The 22,417-nt window shown below is 40.6% G+C and overlaps 1 protein-coding gene across 5 annotated transcripts in view; it reads right to left on the bottom strand.

Moving 5' to 3' along the window:
* Positions 1-16,359, bottom strand: part of ADCY7 (adenylate cyclase 7) — a 68,541-nt gene extending 52,182 nt beyond the window's left edge. For 3 of the 5 annotated variants that reach the window (XM_065663485.1, XM_065663488.1, XM_065663489.1), the window contains exon 1: positions 16,282-16,359. The gene's annotated coding sequence lies outside the window, so the exon portion shown is untranslated. Of the gene's footprint in view, positions 1-2,363; positions 2,438-10,444; positions 10,660-16,281 lie in introns of those variants that run through there. The other 2 variants (XM_065663487.1, XM_065663486.1) reach the window with 2 other exon arrangements.
* Positions 16,360-22,417: the final 6,058 nt, after the last annotated feature.

Raw genomic sequence — 22,417 nt, 5'->3', positions numbered from 1 at the left:
AACACAACAGTGGACTTCAACTGTTCACCTACAAGCACGTCAAAAGGCACAATGAGATACAAAATTAAAAGTGCTGGAAATTCAGAAATTACAATCTAAGAAGTAACCATTCAAAACTGAGAGTAAGCAGTATCCTTTCATGAAAATGTAATTGAACTATCCAACAAGTACCCAAGTTTATCTTTTGATGTTGAGGGAGGAAAAAAGTTTTCATGAACACTACACCCCAACAAAACACAAACTAATAATGGACTTAAACCATATGCCTAAGATATGACCTGCTGATGGCTTCCTAAAAGGTGACCTATGATTGAAAGACTTTACATTCTACATAGAAACACCAGAGAAAAGCAAGCAGTTACACTTAGGAGAAAGTCAAATCCCATGCTATGAAGCACCTCAGGACCAGATCTGTGAAGAGAACCCAAGCTTGGTAGCTTGATACTGGCCAAATCCTACCCAGTATATCAGGGAGCTCATGCAGAAGCACAAATTACCCATTTAATTAGCATCACAGCCATTTCCCCGCTTTTCAAAATTCTAATTACTTTTAACTTTCACTGAGTTGTTCAGCACAGTTTAAGAGCAGGCCTGAGATCCAAACATTGCCAAAAAACCAAGAATGTTATTTCATAAACCACATCCTGTGGTTAAAGCATAATAAATTCCAGAGGTATTTTTCTCGCCTGTAATCCTAGCCTTCTTTTCTGTGCACATACAAATTCTCTTCGCCTCTGTATGAGAAGGATGACCACTGTGATTAAAGCAAAGAACTCAAACCCCATTTTCTAGCTTTTGGCTCTCCCACAGATTTCCTGCTGGCTGGCCTGGTCTGAGTGTGTGGTATCTCTCTCTTTTCTCCCAAAGGAACTGACCTAATACAATCATCCATCCACAAAAGATGCCAGCAAAATAAGTGAATACTCACAAGACATTTTAGGAGAACGGTAGTCCCAAAGCTTGTAAGACACAAATAAATTTTGAATATAACAATGCATTATAGTAAACACCTTCATTAGCACTTAATTAGTCCACTTTGCTGGACTTCAATCTGATACTTCCAGAAACTGATATAAACCCTGAAGGAGAATGTCTGTTCAGCTGTGGCAGGAAGCATAATGCTGGGCTTTAAATATCACACAAAATAATAATTAAGTTATTGTGTAATATTATTATGTTTAAAATAAATATATAATTAAATAAGAATGCATGATATTAAAGATTGAAGGACTGACATTCTGCTGCTCCCACTGATAGACACAGCAGTTACAAAACCAACACAGCAAATCAGTGCTGTAAATTCAGTTACAGAAGCAGGGGGAATCTTTCATTTAACACCATATTTTTTATTGGCAAATGAAATCAGTATCTCTGAGCAATGGTAAGGCAGAACAGTGGATGAAATCATGAAGTTCCTTTCATTCCTTTTATATGGTGGTAACATGAACACTCTTTTTTTTACATACAGTGCAAGCTGGCACCTACATTATTACCATCGCTTCCTATTTCTAAAGTACAATTCACTGTTCAAGCAAACAAACCCAAACATAATGGGAGAAGGACCTACATGTGAAGTGAGAGGTACTACTATCAGGGATGTATTCAAATACAAATATCTACTGCAGCAAATATTCATAAATCAGCACCCTCCCTACATGTAGTTTAAATTAGTTTAATGAACCGAAATATAGAAAGGAAACTTTTGTTGCCCGTTTTCAACAACTAAACCCAAAGGTCTTGCCTATGGCTCTGCAACAGGGGTATCCCAAGTAATATTTGCTCAACAAGTTTCTCCTCCTCCTTCACTGACCACTAGCTCCTATCTCATCACGACACCAGAACATTCTTTAGTTAGGTGGATGTCACTCTTCCTAGGCCCACACACTGACAGATCAACTCAAATATAAGCATTTTTGTCTCTTCTTTTTTGTTCCTTTTTGCCTACAAGGCAAACAGTGGTCAGTGATTGCAGCACAGTTTTGTGGGCAGCATGGCAAGCACAGCTGGGAGCGGTGGGCTGCAGAACAGAGGCAGGACAAGATGACAGCAGGAGGGTGTTCCTTAACCTGAAAAGGCTGCTGCAGCCATCAAAGGAACTGTGCTCCCACAGGTGCCCCAAAGCAAGGGACAGCCCGGAGAGAAACTAGACAAACACCAGCAACAGAAAACATCAACTTATCTGGGGGGAAAACAGATCTCTTAAAGCCTTTGCTAAACAAATGGTTAGGGTGGTCTGTAATTCTCTATTTTAACACCTGATAAAGCTATTAACAGTTTGGCTATACCCAGTCCACAACTCAAGGAAACATTCAAGAATTTGAAGAACAGGGACCAGTAAACATACACAAGCAGGGAAGACTCACCCAGTCAGACTGGCTTTGGAAGCTGGAGCTGTGAATAAGGAGATCCAAGATGCTTTCCCAGACTAGGGAGGAGAGTCATAATTGCATCATTTTTCTAGAGGAGCAGTGTCAACAATTTAGGCTGTGAGTCAGTACTGAGGCAGTCAATGCCCCACGATGGTCCCTGGGGCACTGTGCTATTAGAAGTGATGACTTTCACAACCAGCTGCTGAGCAGGATCCAAGCCGACTTACACTTATTAAGATAAAAAAGAGAACTGCTACTTTATTTTTCAGTAAGAGCAAGAACATACTGCCAGTACTTTGGGCAACTTCCAGCAGCCAAATTACTGTTAACGTCCAGAACGCTTCCACTTTTGTCTGGGGGCCTCTGAGATGAGTAAATAAAACCTCATGTACTCTTACTTTCTTTTTCTCCAGAAAGAAAAAGCCAGAAAAAAGTCTGACTTGCTAGAATCACCCTGTGAACACTATTTTACTGCCAGGTTTATGCCTCCACCACTAAATCACACTCAAGATTGCTGCCTTAAAAACCCCAGTAATTTCATGAGGGAAATGAAAAACAAAAGTGCTCTTTACTCCCAACTTGGAATTGTTGCCTGGCAAGGTGTACACCAAATGTATCTATATTCAAGTGCAGGAAATGGGTGAGGATTAATCAAGGGAGTTTCAAGATAAAAAGAACTAAAATCCTTAAATTAAAAACCGTAGCTTCTAGTCAGAAGGGAGTTAAGCACACACACTGAAAAAAATACTAATCATTTTGGACCATTTTGCAGTTCATAATACATCTTGGTTTTTATCTTACACAACTCCCGTAAGCAAACCTCACAACCAAGTATTTTTGCATTTGATTATCAGCCTAGAAAGACATACAAGTTCCCATAAGAAAAAGTCACAAACATTCATATGTGCGTAGAGTGTTTCAGAAGTGACATACTTCCAATATGTTTACAAATCCAAAAACCACTTTTACACTAAGACTTCTCTTGCACCTTTCTGTTGGTTTTAAATTAACTCATTGAACTGACTTTCACAAACTTTCACTATGAAATACCATGAGGCTTGAAAAAGAAAATGTCTCAAAGGCAAAAATGTAACAAATGAGGCAGAAACCACTGAAATACAACAATGCACAATATGACAAATCCTGTATTCATATCTGTTACTGAGTCGGCCCAGTTCATCCAGGAGCTAACAGCCAAATGTTTCAGGGTAAGGAAAAATATAAACCATATGCAACCCTTCAGTGACCTGAACCATGCATACAACACACACATCTACATTTTTAGCTACTCTACGTATTACACACAGACAAAAAAAATCTGTAACACGTATTTAAATCATGAAATACTGGTTTACATCCAGACTTTTAGCACTTTATCACCGTATTAAGCCTAGGCATACAGACACTACAAGAAGTCAGAAATGAGGAAGGGAAGTACAAAATCTAAGTGAAAATGTCTGGTATGTACTTCTGTTAAAAAATTCTAATCGACTATTTAAAATGACTGTAAGCAGTTACTGTTTGATCATATATGCATTCAGGCACGTATAACTCGGGCTACAGCAACAATTCCATCACCATCTCCTTGTTACGTATGCACATAAACACATACAAGCACAAAAATCAGATGAGAAAATAAGTTGCAATTAAATACAAGGCAACAGTCAAAACTTGAGTTTCAAAACTTTTTAATTGTTCCAGAAATTTTTCAAAAAGTCAGAAATACTTGAGTATGTTCAGAGAAAAGTGTAGAAAAAGACTTGCTCACACAAACTCCCAGTTTTAGATGGACTTTTAAAAAAAAAAAAAGGTAGGGGGGAGGGAACACAGCAGATCTGCAAGAAAGGTGCCAACAGTTCAAATGATGTTCCAAACAAATCAGCGAGGTAAAAGAAAAAAGCACCGCATTGGTAAACAAATTGTGCATCCTTGATAGCAGATATGAAGCACAAATTAAGAAAGTGTTCAGAACAAGGTTTTATATTTAAACAATAGCTAGGGCCAATGAAAATAGAAACTAACTTTCACTGAGCTCTTCATCCAAAACGCTGATTTATGAAACCCTGAATTCTTACAAAGGATAATACAACAAAAGAAGTAAAATAAAGTAAAATCAAAGCTGCAAGTCAAGCATCCCAAATACAAGAGATATTTTACATGTAGTATAAATACTAGTTCCCCGCTTTATCAGCATCAGGGCTGGAAATAATACTGTGAACATAAAGGAAGGATTCAAGTCACCCACAATAAAAAGATATTAAGATTTACAGAAAACTATATTCATAACAACATTTCCCCTAAAGTTTCCTCCCTTGGCTGAGATGAAGCCTAGGACCTAGCACAAGAATGTTTAGAAACCCAGCATTTAAACAAAAAGCAATACATAAAAATTGTGAGTGTGAGAAAAAAAAATCCCGAATTAAGTACTGCTACATGTGTGTAATTCTAATGTTTCTTCCTGCAGTTCATATTGTGAAGGCCAGCTGCAGCACTGGAATGGAGCGCTACCCATTCCCCAGTAACTCTGATCACAGCCCTGTGATGTGACCTCCACAGAGCTGTTAAAGACCAGAGGAGAGGTCTGATCATCCCCACTGATGGACAGGGAGTTGGACTTGGCCTTACGACTGCTCTTCCTCCAAGCACGTGAGCAACTTTGTCATTTTGACCTTGGTTTCTGGCACAACAGACCAGGAGGAGGTCAGCCTAAGGAATAGGGACAATTCAGTGAAACATGCATCAAGGAACTCAGACTGCATGGTAAATCCATCAAGAAATCCCAGATAAGAAGGTATATTCTCATTCTGGCAGAAGTCAAACATAAGAAAAGCCAGGATGCTCATCAATAAAACTAGATGTTTGTGTCAGGACTCCTACTTTGAGAAGGCTGTACCTCTAGTTCTTGTTCAGAAATTAGTCTCTTGCACAAACAAGCTATAAAAACGGTACAAAGCCAAGGTAACTGCATCAATACCAAACCCTATAGCATATTCCAAAAGCATGGCATATAATCCTAGCTATATATTCCTTCATTTAGTGTGCCTGAAATCTAAAATTAGTATTTCATTACAGAGAAATATATGTAAAAATGTAAGTCATAGGCTGAAAGAAAGTGTTTAAAGGTTTGCTGACTTCTTCATTAAGACAGGAAGGAAGTTGTAAGAATGATTTAGCCCACTGGCTCACAAGGCTGGTACTTTATCAGAATATTAATGATAGCAGACATTTTTAGTGGAGGCTAAATCACAAAATTGTGTTTCAAAAAAGCTTTTAGCACTTGACAGCAAAGAAAACCTCAACTTAGGCCAAAAATAGATTAAAATTCATAAGGCAAGTGAAAGAACAGCCTCGCAGCTTTGAAATGCCTTTCTTCTTTTTAATGACTCGTAACCAAAAGCTGTTTGTCAATATTGTAAGGAAGGGGCTCCCCCAGGGTTACTATCTTTTAAGAAAACTATTGGACTTTTGGTTTGTTTTTTTTTTAAACAAAGAAAGGACAGGTGGGTAAAAATCACTGTCGTTTGACTTCTCCTTTTTTTAGCTACATATCAACATAGGTAAGACTTAGCAATAATTAATAGTTTATGGGAATACAGGCAAACATCCCCAGCAGCTTACAACTACATAAAACTCCATCTTGGGATCATCCTGACACAGGTGTTCTTTCCAATCAAAAGGCATACAACATTTTGTGTTCTACAAACGGTCTGTCCAAATTATCAAATTGATCAGATTTTAAAGATTTTCTGGGGTTTTTTTAAGGCTACCATGGTAAAGAAAACTACCTACCTAGTTACACAAATAAATTATTAGTAGATAGTCATCCCCACAGCAAGGAGGCTGGAACTACATGCTCTTTAAGGTCCCTTCTAACCCAAACATTCTGTGATTCTATGATTAACACATGAGGATTCATTGCATGTAAAATCTCCCATAGTAACTCCCAATGTACAAACTCAAAGCCTCTTGTAAAAGAAAGTAGAACAACCTGTCTCACATTCACCTCATGTAGGATAACATTATACACAGGTAATAACTAAAGCATTTAACTTGTTCCCTGGCAACATTTTGTACAGTCATCCTCTTAGGGTGCAGCTACCTGCCCAATTACTGTCTAAAAGCTTGTGTGGCTGTAAAAACCAATCTGCTCCCCTGATGTAAGAATACAAGTTTCTGCTAAGAAGATACACATGCAGCCTGGCTGTATACACTTCTGGAATGAGTGAGGAAACAATGTCAGCATAAGCAGCTCTGCAATCACAAATTCTTATGACTGTAGCAGAACCCACATACATATTCTGAAATTCAGCTGGATGTCACTAATGCTCTTTTAAACATAACTTTTTTTGTTCAAGAAGGGGAACACAGTTAGGAAGGGCTGGTTGTATGGCACTGCACAGAGTGATGAGCAGCACTCAGCTTCCTCTGCTGAACAAGACATCATTAGACCATCCACAATTACCTGGGCCATGCCCTAGCAGAACAAGTAGCTAGTGCCTACAAAAACCAGTTTTTCAGGTCTGAACTCAAATTGTGTGGTAACCACGCAACAGACCACCCAAGGGTTTGCGACTCACCAGAGGGTCACACAGCAGCAGAGGGAACAACAAAAGAGTCAAAGTCTCCTCAGATCGTTCTCACAAAGCAAAGAAAAGCCTGTGCTGGAAGTGTCAAGTACAGGAATAGGGACATGGGAACTCTGGAGAGCATCGATCAAATCCCAAAGAACACTCCAAAGAAGGGAGATTCAGGGAACAAACAGCATGCAGTATAGTTTATTTTGCATTGACCAGCAATCTCCAGCCTCACCTAGAAAACTGTTTTAAAAATTCCCCCCACAACTATCTGTGTGTCTTTGTGACTGTCAGCTCTCGCATGCCTCCAAAAGTTAAGTGTTCCTAGCAGATGGGACTTTGGAGAAGTTTACTTCAAAACAGATGCAGAAGCAGTGATTTTAAGGTCCACACCAGTTGGTTCCAAGGTACAGGCTCTATGAGCAAGTCCAGAGAGGCAGCAGCCAGAACCCAAAGGTGCTTAAAGCACTCACGTATGGGTTAGACATAAATAGAGCTAGCCAGTGTCTCACAGAAAAGGCATGAATCAGGCTAACACCACTAACTAGCATACAAGAATAGACCTCACTAAAATTCGACCACAACAGTGAAAAGAAGAATGGAGTTGTTCCCCATTCGGAGTCTGCACACTTCCCCCACCCACTCCTAGGCCACTGCTCTGAGACCAGTGCTCAGGTCACAGCAACTAAAAAAATGCTTCTGGACTATGTAATCTCCAATGTGATACGTAGCAGCATGCACAAGTGCTTTTAAAACACACCAGGTTTCCAGAAGACATAAGCCGCATTTCCCCTTTCGGCATCTACGGAGTTGACATTTCAACATTATCACTAACCCAGCCTGACTCTGGATCAGGACAAGTTTTTCCGAGGTCCACTACAGTATTATTATATAATATAATTAGGTCTCCTCTGCCCGCAACCTACAAGTTACTCAATTTCTGTGAGGGCAGTACCACAGCTAAGGAAATCTTTCCTCTCCCCAACTCATTTCTCTCCCTCCCTCTTGAAAGCCCCTTTATTTCCAGTGAAAATGTTTTTATAGTATGTAAGAACTGCAACGCCTCACCCTCTTTCCAACTCCCCCAACTAAACACTGTGTTATTCAGTGTGCCAGAAGTCATGCTGAATACACTGTACTGGAGAAGTGCTGCCTCACTCCTTGCCTTAGTTTGAATGAGAAGCAAATTAACCAGTTCCCAGATTTCCCATACTTTTTACAGCCAACACTCCTCAGACTTAGCAGCAGATAATAAGTTTGGTTGTTCTGGGCTTTTTTTTTTTTTTTTCCTAGCAAGTGCTTCTCAAAACATTAGCTATCCATTTGTAAATATACAAACCCAAAGAATGATGTCTGGGATACCAATACACAGAACATTATGAGAAGCCATCCAGAAAAATAAAAAGAAACAAGCACAGTATCTTTCAGATTGTGTAGCATCCAGAAATGACACTTTAGTTTTCTTTATTTATACGTATAATTTATATGTACCTTATATACACATATTTCTATTCACAGCAGAGACAAATCCAAGAAAAGCCTAACCATCACTGATTAAGGATTTATATTTCAACACAGTTCAAAACAGGCACAGCAGAATGCATTTCTAAATACAACAGCCTGCATAAATGTAGGACAAAAATTAGTTCAACATGTAAAACAAGTGTTTAATGCTACTCTGGTAAACCAGTTTAGCTACAACTAGATCCAAATTCCCTGTGTGAACATGTTTGATAAACAGTTATGGAACACAGCCAATATAAGAACAACTCTCAGTTCTTGCCTAAATCTTGAAAAAGAATCTTGAAACACAAATTTACCCCCTTTATTCTTCCAATGTATTATTCATGAATTGCAATTTAATCTCCTTTATCTAGCAACATTGTAATTTATTGATCTGCACCTGACCAGGAGCAATTAACACCCACATGCAGCTCTGCTCACACTGGCAACCAGTGTCACTAAATCATGTTCTACAGCTCCGCAAATGTGCTCTGAACATGCAAGTAATCAACAAGTCAGCTTGCCAGGGAAAATAAAACTACCTGTGTGGAATTTTGCCTATCCTGGCACTAAGAACCGCATCAAAGCGTTTTTTACAAAGTAACTAGATGCAGGGTTTTTTTTCCGTTTCTTTGAAAGCTAAACATGGTGCTTATGGTCTTATCAAATTAAATTCTCACTTTCTCAGAGCAACTCCTAGCTTTGACTAGCTTCCAGCAGCTGTGACTTTTGTATTATTATGCTGGGTGCAAAACCACTGCACTGTTGCTATAGCACTGCAATGCATTTTCTGCCTTATTTAGTTCAGCATCCTGAGGAAAAAGGGAGTGGGGGACTTGTAACTGTTACTGTATTACAATTAGCAAACTGAAAATAAAAAGCAAAAACTACTAAATCCAAAACAGCATACTCCTCAGGAACTTGCAAAAAACTACAGGTGTTTTTTTAAAAAATACTACATTGAAGTATTTTCACACTCATTTCCTCCTGTACAAATAAAGCAGAGAAGCAGAGTTCCTTCTTAAGAAATACTGATACTGAATTAACAATTCCAGTGGCAGTACCTCAAACCAAAACATAGTACAGATTACTTTTCCAATGTATCTGCAGAAGCATAACTTACTACTTGGATAACAAGTAGTTAGATAACTTGGGAGTACTGTTTACAGTACAGCCACTGCAGAAAACAAGGGAACTGTCCTTGCCTGCGTCTCCAGAAGTTCAACACATTCTTGCCACTTCATCAAGCTTAGCTGTTCGGTTCCTACAGTGAGGGAAGGATGCGTAGTGGGGTGGGAGAGGGGGTGGAGGAGAGAAGTCAGACTGAAAAAAACGCTTATCCTATCAAAAAATAGCTTTTTGACCATTTGGTTCCTTGAATAAGCTCACCAGCAGGTTAGATGAGCACCAGTGCTGACTTCAGGGAGCAGTGTAGCACAGGCATTGCATGCTTTCAGTAAGGGCTGCTGGTTGAGCTAGCTCAGCTACACCACAAAAATCACACCCTCCATTGCTCTTACTCCTGCAGTTATAGTCTAAGTCATATAAGAATATTTCTAGGAAAAGAAAAAAAAATTATCAACCATCACTAGTCATTCATACGTAACTAGTGAGTAGAAAGGAAGTTGAAGTTCTCAGGACATTTCCAAAAGCTTTGCCCTCCTGTACATATACAAGCCCTTGCTGGGAAAAAAAAAAAAAAAAAAAAAAAAAAAGTTAAATTCATGAGCTACATGAACACCTCACAACAGAGCAAAATCAGTCACAAAAAACCAAACCTCAATCAGATCACAAGATTGCAAAGTGCCTGGCAGTCTATGTCAATTCTAGAGGAAGAAAAAAGACTTTCGGAGTTAGAAGTCCACTGCCAGCGGTTTCATACCAGAGGAGAGACCTTCTGGGCTCTTCTCATTGTAAGGTAAGGACTTGCACAATTAATTAAAAATCAGAATTGATTTATTGGCTTATATGTGGTAAGAATTTTTAAGGCATTTTTACCTCAAAATCCAGTTCCTGATTAAAACGTACTAGTAACGACTACATACATTTCTCACATCTTCTGCCATTATCCCAGCAAATGAGTATGTCACAAACATATAAAGGCTTGTTTCCTTGGTATTAAAAGGATAGCCACTTCATGGCAGCAGGCTGATACTGCCAGCAAAAGAGCAGCAGAAGATCAGGCAGAAAGTATCAGGAAGTGAGAAATTTTGATAGCCATACCCCAGCTTCCTTTCAAAGAAGGAAATTGAAACCAACATTCTGTTCTACTACTGCAGATTTTTTTTTATTTAGTCCCACATAAGCTCAGTAGCAATAACAAAGAAAAAGAAAAACCCCAGTACAAAGTTCATCCTCTCTCAACTTGACCCAATTTGTTTCCCCCCCTACCCCCAGCCTAAGTCTGAGCTTGTTTCACCAAGCAGCTCCTGCCTTAAATACTGTTAACAGATGGACTGCGGTTGACATAAGGCAGGTGCTAAGATTATCTGACATTTAAATGATCAGGGGTTTATTGCCCTTTTCCATTAATTTCAGCTGACTTTGAATAAACTTCAGTGAGCTCAGTCTGCTTGAATCCACCTTTGACAGCTCCTTCACAGCTTCATTCATTACCCAGTCCTTCCACGTGCTTTGTCATTTTATTAGCACCCTTGTTTCCTCACCATTTTGGTTATGTGGATGGAAAACAGTATCTGAGTAAGAATTAGTCACTGCTAGCTGGTTTGATCATCAACTAGTTCTTTAAAAGAACCCTCTAGTATGAATGTATTATATTTTTATATCAATAAACTTGACATCACAGATTGTACATTAAGTAAATAGTAAATAATACTAAAGCACAGGCTGTATTGCAATGAAAAACATCTTACTGAAATATTTTATTCAACTCATCAAAATGCTAACTAATCATTATTAGTTATAACAAAACTTCACAGAGTAAAAAGTAACAAATTAAAAAACAAAGTTATACAGTCACATGTAAACTATTTCTACATTTATCTACCTGTAAAACACTTCTTATATTGTCTCCATATTTATGTTGAAATAAAGCATGCATTCTGAAGACCTCACAACTTAAAGTCCTTTTAAAACATTTCCATACTGATTGTATTACATGAGTTTGCTTGTGGCTTTATAACCAGTCATTTCCAAGGCAGCATTAAAAAAAAAAAAAAAGGGAAGGGAAGGGAAGGGAAGGGAAGGGAAGGGAAGGGAAGGGAAGGGAAGGGAAGGGAAGGGAAGGGAAGGGAAGGGAAGGGAAGGGAAGGGAAGGGAAGGGAAGGGAAGGGAAGGGAAGGGAAGGGAAGGGAAGGGAAGGGAAGGGGAGAAGAGAAAGGAGAAGAGAAGGAAAGAAAAGAAAAAAGAAAAGAAAAGAGAAAAGGAAAAGAAAAGAAAGAAAAGAAAAAAAAGAAAAGAAAAGAATAATTTATTGCTATACTTGCTGAGCACCTCAGAGAGACACATGCCTTTTGTTATGGCCTGAGTGACCACTCACATGTTAAACAGTACTTGTTTCTGCATCACACAGAACAGAAGATGGTACAAAGCCCAGTCACTATTCTTCAGCAAACTGTGATACAGGACACAGGAAAAGGGGTCTGAAAATTATCTTGTTCAATTATCCTGACCAGCAAGTCCCTGAAAGCTCCCTGAGCAGAGCAAACAGATACACACTATGGCCAATGCAGGTATACGTACAGCACTGTGGCCCTTCAGGGAGAAGTTGCCAGAAAGAGACAGCCCTATTCAAAGAAATTTGTCACCTTTCTCCAACTTGTGCCTTGGCAGTCTTCGTTATTTCTGGTTTACTTATTCTCCCAGTTTTATGCCCAGAAACAGAAGTTAAACACACCCTGTTTGTTCCTTCTCTTTCATTACAGACCAGAAGCTACTTTTAATGCTGAGATGAGGATTACAGAACAGCTGTTAGAGAGAAGAACATTTTGGCCATTAGCTGTGAAGGAAGCTCTTAGGAGAAGTGGTATTTGTGGCCCCACATCACATGAGAGCCAGCTTCGACTTTGTTTTGTCTTTAAAGCACCAACAGTACTGAAGCCTCTGAACTGTGGGTTCTGTAAAGTCAAAACAGCAGCCTGGCTGCCACAGAAGACAAGGTTTATTTGATAGTTATAAAAAATGCTACTGCAAACAAGTAAGTTTGAAGGACACGTTTTGACACAAACTCATAACTCCAAGCTACTGAGATAAAGCAATTCCTCAAAAAAAGGAAGAGCAGCCCCACGTTCTACTTAGATTTTGCCATTTATCTTTGCCATTTTTCTAACATAGACAAAATTATTTCACCCTTTACAACTCAATTTTACTAACTCTGAAGAGGTAACACTCTGCAGTAGCAACTTATACCTGATGTGCAGGAAATACTACTACAGCATATTTACACTATTGTACGTTATGCTTATTAAGCAAAGAAAAACACTTCCGAAGGAAAGATCAAATGTATTGCTTGCTCCTCTGCCTGCATACATGGAGGACCCTTGCTGCTTGGCACTGCAAGACAGAGCCTGGATCCTACTTGAGGTGACTCAGGAAGATAGGATGGTGTAAGAAGCAAAAGGCAAACAGCAATAGTTATTTAAAGTGACTTGCAAGTCTCTGGAGATAACAATGATAATGATTTTTATCATGAGATAAAATTGTTATAAAACTCCCAATTTTTTGAAGACAGCATTTTTTTTGCAGGTGAAAATTATGGTGTTTTTAAAATAAGAGGAAATCAAACATCAATGTCTTTACTGTTTTCAAAATGTAAAATATAAAATACATTTTCAGCAAACACAAGAAACTGGCTATTCATGAAGTACACCATAATGATCAAAGGAAGAAGCTGCACTTCCTTATTTTAATAACAGATGATCTAACTGCACAGTGGTTACAAACTATTTCACACTGTAACATCCTGTCAGCTTAGCAAATAATCATCTTGAAACTTTGCAGATGCTAGTTTAATAGCTTATCTCCCTATTTATGCAGTATTCAGTCTTTGAAAGAACCGGTTAGCTCCTCAAAAGGTGCTTTAAAGAGACTGCATTTAAGAACTTGAATACTGTCTGCGCTCTAAATAGAGGAAAAGAGCGATCTTCGCCTCAGACACGTCCCAGTTTTCATCTGAATAACGCTTTCGGCTTAAGTAAAAAGACCTTAAAGAAGGTCTGCAACTCCATTTTAATAATCTTTGGAACTGCTTGTGAGCACAGACGGTCTCACACAGAGCATCAAATCCAGCCCAAAAGAACAGCAGCAACTAGTGAGTAGCTCAGACAGTGGCCAACGCGTGCTCGCTACTAGTGAATACGGATCCTCACACCTTGGAACGTTAAAACAGCGCTGAGCCAGACAACTCTTTCTAACATATGAGGACAACACTAATTCCATTGGCTATCTGCTCGTACAGATAATTATCCCAGGTTGATTTCAGATTACGGTAAAACCCCCTCTGATTTACACAAAAAAAAATATTTCTATATATGCAAAGCCTTAAATGACACTTGCAATACATAGAAGTTCTATAGATGCTTCATGCAGTTGGCCATCACATTTTATTAATCTAAAACTCCAAGCAAATCCAGGTAGACCGGGTCCTGTTGCAGAAAGATAAAATATAGTTTCAGCACAAGATTGAGGGAGATTGAGGGAGCTGTCGCTGCGTGAAGTATTTCAGCCTACATTTTACAGCCTTCAGAATGAATCAAAATCAGATAGAGTCATTTTGATAAATCCTACGTTAAATCAAAGTCAAAGAAGTAATCCAAGAATAACTCTAACAACTCAGTTTAGAGGTTTTTTTTTTGTTTGTTTGTTTTGGTTGGTTGGTTTTGTTTGGTTCGGTTTTGGTTGGGGTGGTTTTTTTTTGGGTTTTTTTTTTGGGGGGGGGGGGGGTGCTGCTGTTGTGGTTTTTGGGTTTGCTTTTTTTTTTTTTTTAATTCCAGAGCAGATATTGTCTTTTTTTTAATCCAAGAGCAACAGGCAATTACAGATTCACCCACATTAACAGAAGACAGTGGTCATCTGTCTCCAGGCTAACACCTAAACTAATTAGCTCTCACCCAGGAGCTGCTCTGTCACTTAGCACAGACCATGAGAACATAAATATCCACATACACTAGGGAATGAAGTATCTTCCTTGCTTATTCTTAATGGTGTTGACATTACCTTCATTAAGAAAAAAATTAAGGAGTTTAATGTCTGCCTTGCAAGAGTCTCCAGTGACCCTAATTGCTGTTAGTAATGACTTCTGGAAGCATAAATAACAAGCTATAATGGCCATTAGAAATCAGTATTGGCTTACTGTTCTCAGCGTTATTCCACATACTCCTCATTTTCTGTTCTACACTTCTGGATAGGAGGAAACTGTCAAAGTGTTGGTGACTTTAGCAAATACTGGGTTTTGTGTCAATCGCTGCAACGATTATTTTTCTTTTTTAAAGTACTTAGCTCACTATACAGACAAACATTCCATGAGTGCACTCTATCACAGGTCTTAACGCAAACCTGCAACACATTCCTCTTTCACCTAGAGGGAAGCGTATAAAAACTTCCAAATCAGGACTTCAACACTGGCAAGGTCAGGATACCTAAACAAACATACCCCCAACACGCACACAACCACACCACCCGCTGTTTGTATATTTCTGACCTAGACACAATCATTAAACCCTGCTAGACACATTCTCTTTCTCTCCTGGAATCCTGCTTGCTTAACAGCTGTATTAAAAAAAAATATATAAAAAATTATACCACCACATTATTCTTATTTACCCTCAAAACATATAGTAGCTCTCGAGTTTCTTTGGTACTTTTCCTTTTTAGACACAGACAAATTCCTATCTCTCCCTCTTTTTTTTTTTTTTTTTTTTTTAAGATTTAAAAAAAAAAAAAAAATCCTGGATGTCTTTTACTTTAAACAAATAAAAGACCCCCACATCATGAATCTTAGCACAAAGCAGTACAGTCATTAACACAAGTACTGTTACATCATATTACACACGATGTAGAACTTTGCATCTTGCAGCACAGGACATTTTATTTCCTATAAGTAAATCTCAACCACCTCAAAATCAAACCCACAGTTTTCAGATGCATTCGTGTGGATTTCCTCACCTTGTATTTACCCAGCACTTTGCACACCGTGGTCCTGGACCACAACCAAAGCACGCAACAGTAGACACAAAATATAACATATCTGAAAGGAGCACAGCAGACTTCTATGCTGGACCAACTTCAAAGTTTACACCACACATTTACTTTCCGTGTCCAGAAAACGCTTTGAATGTGTCTTTGCCGGCCTTCAGCACTTCTGCTGACCACATCCTTACTGGTCATAAAAGAAACCTCATGTTCAATGGACTTTAGCAAGGTCCTGGACAGCTGGTGATGATATACCCCTGCTCTATGATACACTTTACCTACCACCGGCAAACATAAGATCCAAGCACTAACGCTGCACTCTGCGTATTAAAGCATTTTAATCCCTTCATTAACACAGCGCACTCACGTGTTACAGAAATGCCGTAACACGTCCTGCCGAGGAGCGACCTACCTATTCAGCCCTCATAAAGACACAAACTACAGGTATTTAAAGTTTTCCCCGATAGCTAATCACTTCTTCGAACCATTTTAAGCGTTATATCACTAAAGAAGTACTCAGTGGTTCGCGGAGCGGGCCCGTCGGGAGGAGAGTCCGCTGGTGGCCGCCCGGACCCGTTCGGCTGTTCGGATACCCGCGGTCCCCCCCGGCGGCCCCACTCCACTACAGCGAACTCCAGCCCGCAAGCCTCACCCTCCCCAAGACCCCCTCCGCCGCCATCCCTCACCTGCAGCACGCGGAAAAGCAGCGGCAGCGGCGGGGCAGCGGCCGCGGGCCGGGGCCGGTCGCTCCGCCTGATCCCGCCTCCTCCTGAGGTGTCTCTGGGGCCCGCGGAGCCTCCCCGGCTCAGCGAGGGCGGGACGCGCGCGAGGCGGCGGCGCCCCTCCTGCCCCCTGGCGGGTGGCGGGACGGCCGCCGGGCCCCCTCAGGCGGCCATGAGGGACGGGGGCCTCCGCCGCGCACACAAGCGGCCGGTATCGCCTCAGCCTCGACGCTGACGGTGGATTTTTAGCAGCAACGCATGAAAGGGACCCCCTCTGCTGTGCTACCGCTGGAGAGCCGCCGGGCAGGGTCTACAGCACTCCGTCCCTCACAGGCTGTGGGGGTGTCCACGTCCCCCTGTCCTGTTCACACAAGTAACCATCTGCATCCACTCGGTAAAGCTGCAGAAACAAACTTCTTACAGAAAACTTCGGAATAAGTTTAAGAAATAAAAGGTTTATTAAGAAATACCAAGGTTTATAGCCAGCTGTCAAAAACCCAGCCACCGTTGTGGTGCTTCTGGCAAGCTTCCCTCAGGCAAGCTGCACCTGCTGAGGGGGGACCTGACCCTCACAGGCCATCCCATGGCACCAGCTTCCCATCCCTCCATTTACTTAGTGCTTTTTCACCCTCTTGGTATGTTTTGGGTGAGTTTCCAAGATGCGACAATGATTCCTCAGTGTATTGAGCCTTGAACATCTGGCTACTAATGCAGACCAAGCCCAGCTCCACCACACGTAAGTCCTAAGCTCACTGTAGGTAGCAGAAACACTGGTTTCTGCGGCACTTTGGATCAAGTTTACCTGGGGGGTGTTAGTCACCAGTGACCACACTCAGCCCGTGGCAGGCAGGCGTGTGCTGGCTACCTGCAGCTACAACCATGTGTTAGTCATCCACGGCCCTGCTATGGCTGCAGTCATAGGTTAGTATCTAAATACAACCATTTTTATTTGCGCACCGCTAGCCAACTGGTGTTTTCCACACTCTAAGGCAGAGCTATGTGCTTGAATTGACGCTCTTGGAAGGAGCTGCACTTCAGTGCATGCACCACAAGCATGACAGCTTCATTTGACTCTAAGCTCCTGTTTGAATATAGTGAGCAAATAGGAAACATACTGGGACTGCCCAGCCACTAGAATGCTCTTGGGCTGTTAGGAATAGGAATCTCAAAAAGGAATTTCAATCAAGTCTCAGCACTTTGGGACAAGTATATAAGGAAAACAGAGAAGAAGCAGTTATGTACCTGAGCTACAGGACTGGGCAGCAAGTGATCTGGACTCTGCTCCTCTGTTCCCTGTCCTGCGACACTTTCATGTGCAGTCCTGAGCATGTTACTTAATGTTACCTAGGTCTTGCCACTCCTGTTTTGCACATTGTGTATCTGAAAAGAACTAGGAAATTATTGGAGCATTCAGATGAAAGCAGTGAATAGGATTTCAGACTATTTCTTAGAGAAGAAGAGAAAAAGGATTGTCCAGTAAAATGATTGTTAAAAGAATTCGTTGTCTTCACTGAAAGTTGGATTAGATAACAATACTTACTAACTGCAGGAAATGGAAAATGCATTGTTCTGCTGAGATCATAAATGGAGTCGTTTCAGAACAGATGGACTCCATTTACTACTTCATCAAAATTTTGTGGACCTTCCGAGTACACAGATTGCTTAACATCGTTTCTGTATACCCACAAATATTTGCTATCCCAGAGTAAGATCTAAAATTCCTGCATGATTCAATGCAACTGACATTGTAGGGATTTTTAATGGCAGCAGTTCCAAAACACTCCAAGTGCTCTATGTACACTGTTGTGCAGATTACTCTTAAATTACTGGTAATTATTATAACAGTTTTAAGAAAATGGATATAAAAGGGAAAAAGCAAAATATGAAGATTAATATCCATTTAATTGGCACATGCTGCATATAGACTTCCTTTTTTGTTCTTCTGGTGCTAATTTTTGTCTCCACTGCCATGCAGCTGAAGTAGTCAGGGCTGTTTTTCACAACACAGATGCTACTACCCCTTGCTGGAGAGCTCCGACATTGCTGGAAGCCCTACTCAATGAGACTGCCCAAGTGTAAGGCTCTGTCCTGGGTGAGAAGTGATGGCACTTAATTTGTCATTTTAATAGCATATCTTTTTGAACCTACAGATTGATCTAAAACCAGTTTCCTATGTGTATGTGGTAGCTGCAAATGTCTGATTTTGTGAAAATGTAGCCCTTTATCAAACATCCATCTGAAATTATGTTGTTCAATTAGAATGCAGGTTTTATCTGCCTCTGTCTTCTGTGAGTGTGTTCTTCATACACAAGCATTAGTATTTTCAAGCTCTTGCTTAGAAAAAAGTCTAGCAATGATATACACATATACAATGATACATACATATCAAATGTGTAAAACCAGAGTATTAAACACACAAATCTAATCCTCCCAAAGATTGAACTAGGTAACTATATCATAAATAATACTAGATTTTTAGTTAAAATAAAAAGCTACACATTAGCTGATAAAAATCTAATGAAATAAAATTCGAACTATTTTCCAATTTTCTATTTAAATTATTTGTGGCTATGGTATTTATACCAAACCTACTTGCAGTGCCATTTGCAAACAGAGTTACAGAGCATTACAGAAATCTGTTTTGTACAGTTCAGATGTGTGCTTCAAGTACCCAGTGCCATGAATCATTATGAAATAAGGAAAACCCACTATTTTTAAAATAAGCAGAAATAGAAAAGCATAGTAATCTTCAAGATTAGTTCTCATGTGGGGTTACATTTTCCTCTTAGTAAGTCATTGTGGGTCAAATCTGCCTTCAGTATATGCATGCTTGTACTATTCACAGTAGTTACAGGGACGACGGTTCCTTCTAAACCATTTTCTTTGCAAAATGTTTGAACATTCAGGTTTAAAGAGGCTCCCATAAATGAGCCAGCTAGGACCCAGAGGATGGTTGCTGAACAAATAAGTATGTAACAAAAGAAAATCAGAAATATAACCTCAGAAAATATTCTTTTAAATCCTTGGGAATAATTTGAAAAATAATATACAGTAGACTGTTTTATGGGTTAGACATAATATAATCCTAAGTGGCATAATAATGTTAAATAGTATTTTTAAAATTAGCAGGCAGACTTTTGACTATATTCACTCCTTTCAAATATTCCTTTGACAGCCTGCAATACTGCAGCAGTTAGCATTTAGGAAAGCATGTTTTACCATGCTGCCCTTTTCAGTCCCTCATATCCAGAAACAATGAGCAGGACAATCTTAACTTTTGCTTCACTTCACTAGCTTCCTGATTCTGATTGAGAGCCAGGACTAAATGTTGTCTTTAATAATCATAGAATCATAGAATAGTTAGGGTTGGAAAGGACCTCAAGATCATCAAGTTCCAACCCCCCTGCCATAGGCAGGGACACCTCACACTAAACCATCCCACATAAGGCTTCATCTGCCCTGGCCTTGAACACTGCCAGGGATGAAGCACTCACAACCTCCCTGGGCAACTGGTTCCAGTGTCTCACCACCCTAACAGGAAAGAATTTCCTCCTTATATCCAATCTAAACTTCCCCTGTTTAAGTTTGAACCCGTTGCCCCTTGTCCTGTCACTACAGACCCTGACGAAGAGTCCCTCCCCAGCATCCCTATAGGCCCCCTTCAGATACTGGAAGGCTGCTATTAGTTCCCCACGCAGCCTTCTCTTCTCCAGGCTGAACAGCCCCAACTTCCTCAGCCTGTCTTCATATGGGAGGTGCTCCAGTCCCCTGATCATCCTCATGGCCCTCCCCTGGACTTGTTCCAGCAGTTCCATGTCCCTTTTATGTTGAGCACACCAGAACTGCACACAGTACTCCAGGTGAGGTCTCACAAGAGCAGAGTAGAGGGGCAGGATCACCTCCTTCGACCTGCTGGTCACGCTCCTTTTGATGCAGCCCAGGATACAGTTGGCTTTCTGAGCTGCGAGCGCACACTGAAGCCGGCTCATGTTCATTTTCTCATCGACCAGCACCCCCACGTCCTTCTCTGCAGGGCCGCTCTGAATCTCTTCTTTGCCCAGTCTGTAGCTGTGCCTGGGATTGCTCCGACCCAGGTGTAGGACCTTGCACTTGTCGTGGTTGAACTTCATAAGGTTGGCATCAGCCCACCTCACAAGCGTGTCAAGGTCCCTCTGGATGGCATCCCTTCCCTCCAGCTCATCAACCGGACCACACAGATTGGTATCATCGGCAAACTTGCTGAGGGCGCACTCAATCCCACTGTCCATGTCAGCAATGAAGATGTTAAACAAGACTGGTCCCAACGCCGATCCCTGAGGGACACCACTCGTTACCGGTCTCCAGCCGGACATCGAGCCATTGACCACAACTCTTTGTGTGCGGCCATCCAGCCAGTTCTTTATCCACCGAGTGGTCCATCCATCAATTTGGTATCTCTCCAATTTAGAGAGAAGGATGTCGTGTGGGACAGTGTCAAACGCTTTGCACAAGTCCAGGTAGATGACATCAACTGCTCTACCCATATCCATCAATTCTGTAGCCCCATCATAGAAGGCCACCAAATTGGTCAGGCAGGATTTCCCCTTAGTGAAGCCATGCTGGCTGTCACCAAGCACCTTGTTGTTTTTCATGTGCCTTAGCATGCCTTCCAGGAGAATCTGCTCCAAGATTTTGCCAGGCACAGAGGTGAGACTGACTGGTCTGTAATTCCCCCGGTCTCCCATTTTCCCCTTCTTGAAAATGGGGGTTATATTTCCCTTTTTCCAGTCGTCGGGAACTTCACCTGACTGCCATGATTTTTCGAATACGATGGCCAGTGGCTTAGCAACTTCATTCGCCAACTCCTTCGGGACCCGCGGATGGATTCCATCAGGTCCCACAGACTTGTGTGCGTTCAAAATAAATGCTACAGTAGAAAATATTTACAAAAACAATTTTTTTGTTTTGGATGAGATCTAGCATATATTTACCAGTGTGCATACACACTCACATTACTCTCTTTGGCCACTGATCAATTTAGAGAATGAGATAAATAACTTCAGTAAAATATTTGCTATTTCCTGTAAATTTATGAGATCAAAGGTCTCTAATAATAGAACAATTCCAAAGTGCTAGAAACTACAGGCTTAGGGAGGATGCAATATAAAATTGTTTTGAGCTACCACCCTCATTTACAGGACAATATTAGAGTCAGTTGCTGAACACCACTGAGTTTATGTTATTAAATGCAGGAGGTTTATACTGCATCAGACAGACTAAAGAGAAGGTAGAATTTCACTGCTGTTACAGTTTGCATTTCTAGGCCTTCAGATCAATTCAACAAAGTTTTGGGAATCATTTGCTGCTTTTCTGTAAGCAAAGCAATAAATCCTATACACGTTTCTTTAGGGAAATGAAAAGCCATTCAGGTACTTGGCTTATTTGTTGCTTCTTTAAAAGTTGCCCAAGAGTCTAACTGACTTGGAATGCTGATCATATTTTCTAGGATTCCAGATCTTGTGGAAGCCAGTGGGACTTAATTCTACAACAGTAATTTATCAAAAGAAAACTTCAAGCCCAGTGCAAACTCACAGCACTGTTAAATTATAGAAATTAGCATAAGTACCAACAGTCCAAAAAAGTGTGTGACTGAGAAGCTAGCAGCCCGTTTTCTAGAGAAAATGAGGGATTTAGGAATTCTAATCCCACTGCCTGCAGCTCTGCAGCCAGGGCCAGGAGATTGTGTTTGACTTCTTCGATTAAGAATTGGAAATGTATCTCTAACTACTCTCCTGCTCATGCTTCAAAGTCTTTCTCCAGAGTGAGAACATGCAGTATGCCTTGAAAACTCAGTGCCTGGCTAATCACTTAGGCCTTCCACCTGTACTTGGAGGTGTGATTTGGACTGCACTAGGGGATACTGCAGTCTGTTTGAAACAGATCTGACTTGTTTCCAAATCATTGTGCATACTCAAGTTGACCTGCATTAAAGGGGAACATTTTCTCCTATAAATTAAATTATTCTCCACAAGGCTGAGTGACAGAAGACCTGGCCTTCTGAAGACTTGTGACTTCCTAGAAAGCTGTTAGATGGTCTTATCAAGGGGTCACTGTTTCTTTT

This window comes from Lathamus discolor, chromosome Z (genome assembly GCF_037157495.1).
Source record: "Lathamus discolor isolate bLatDis1 chromosome Z, bLatDis1.hap1, whole genome shotgun sequence".
NCBI classification, from domain to species: Eukaryota; Metazoa; Chordata; class Aves; order Psittaciformes; family Psittacidae; genus Lathamus; species Lathamus discolor.
Note: the sequence above shows the minus strand (reverse complement) of the source record. Positions and strands in the feature narration are given on the sequence as shown.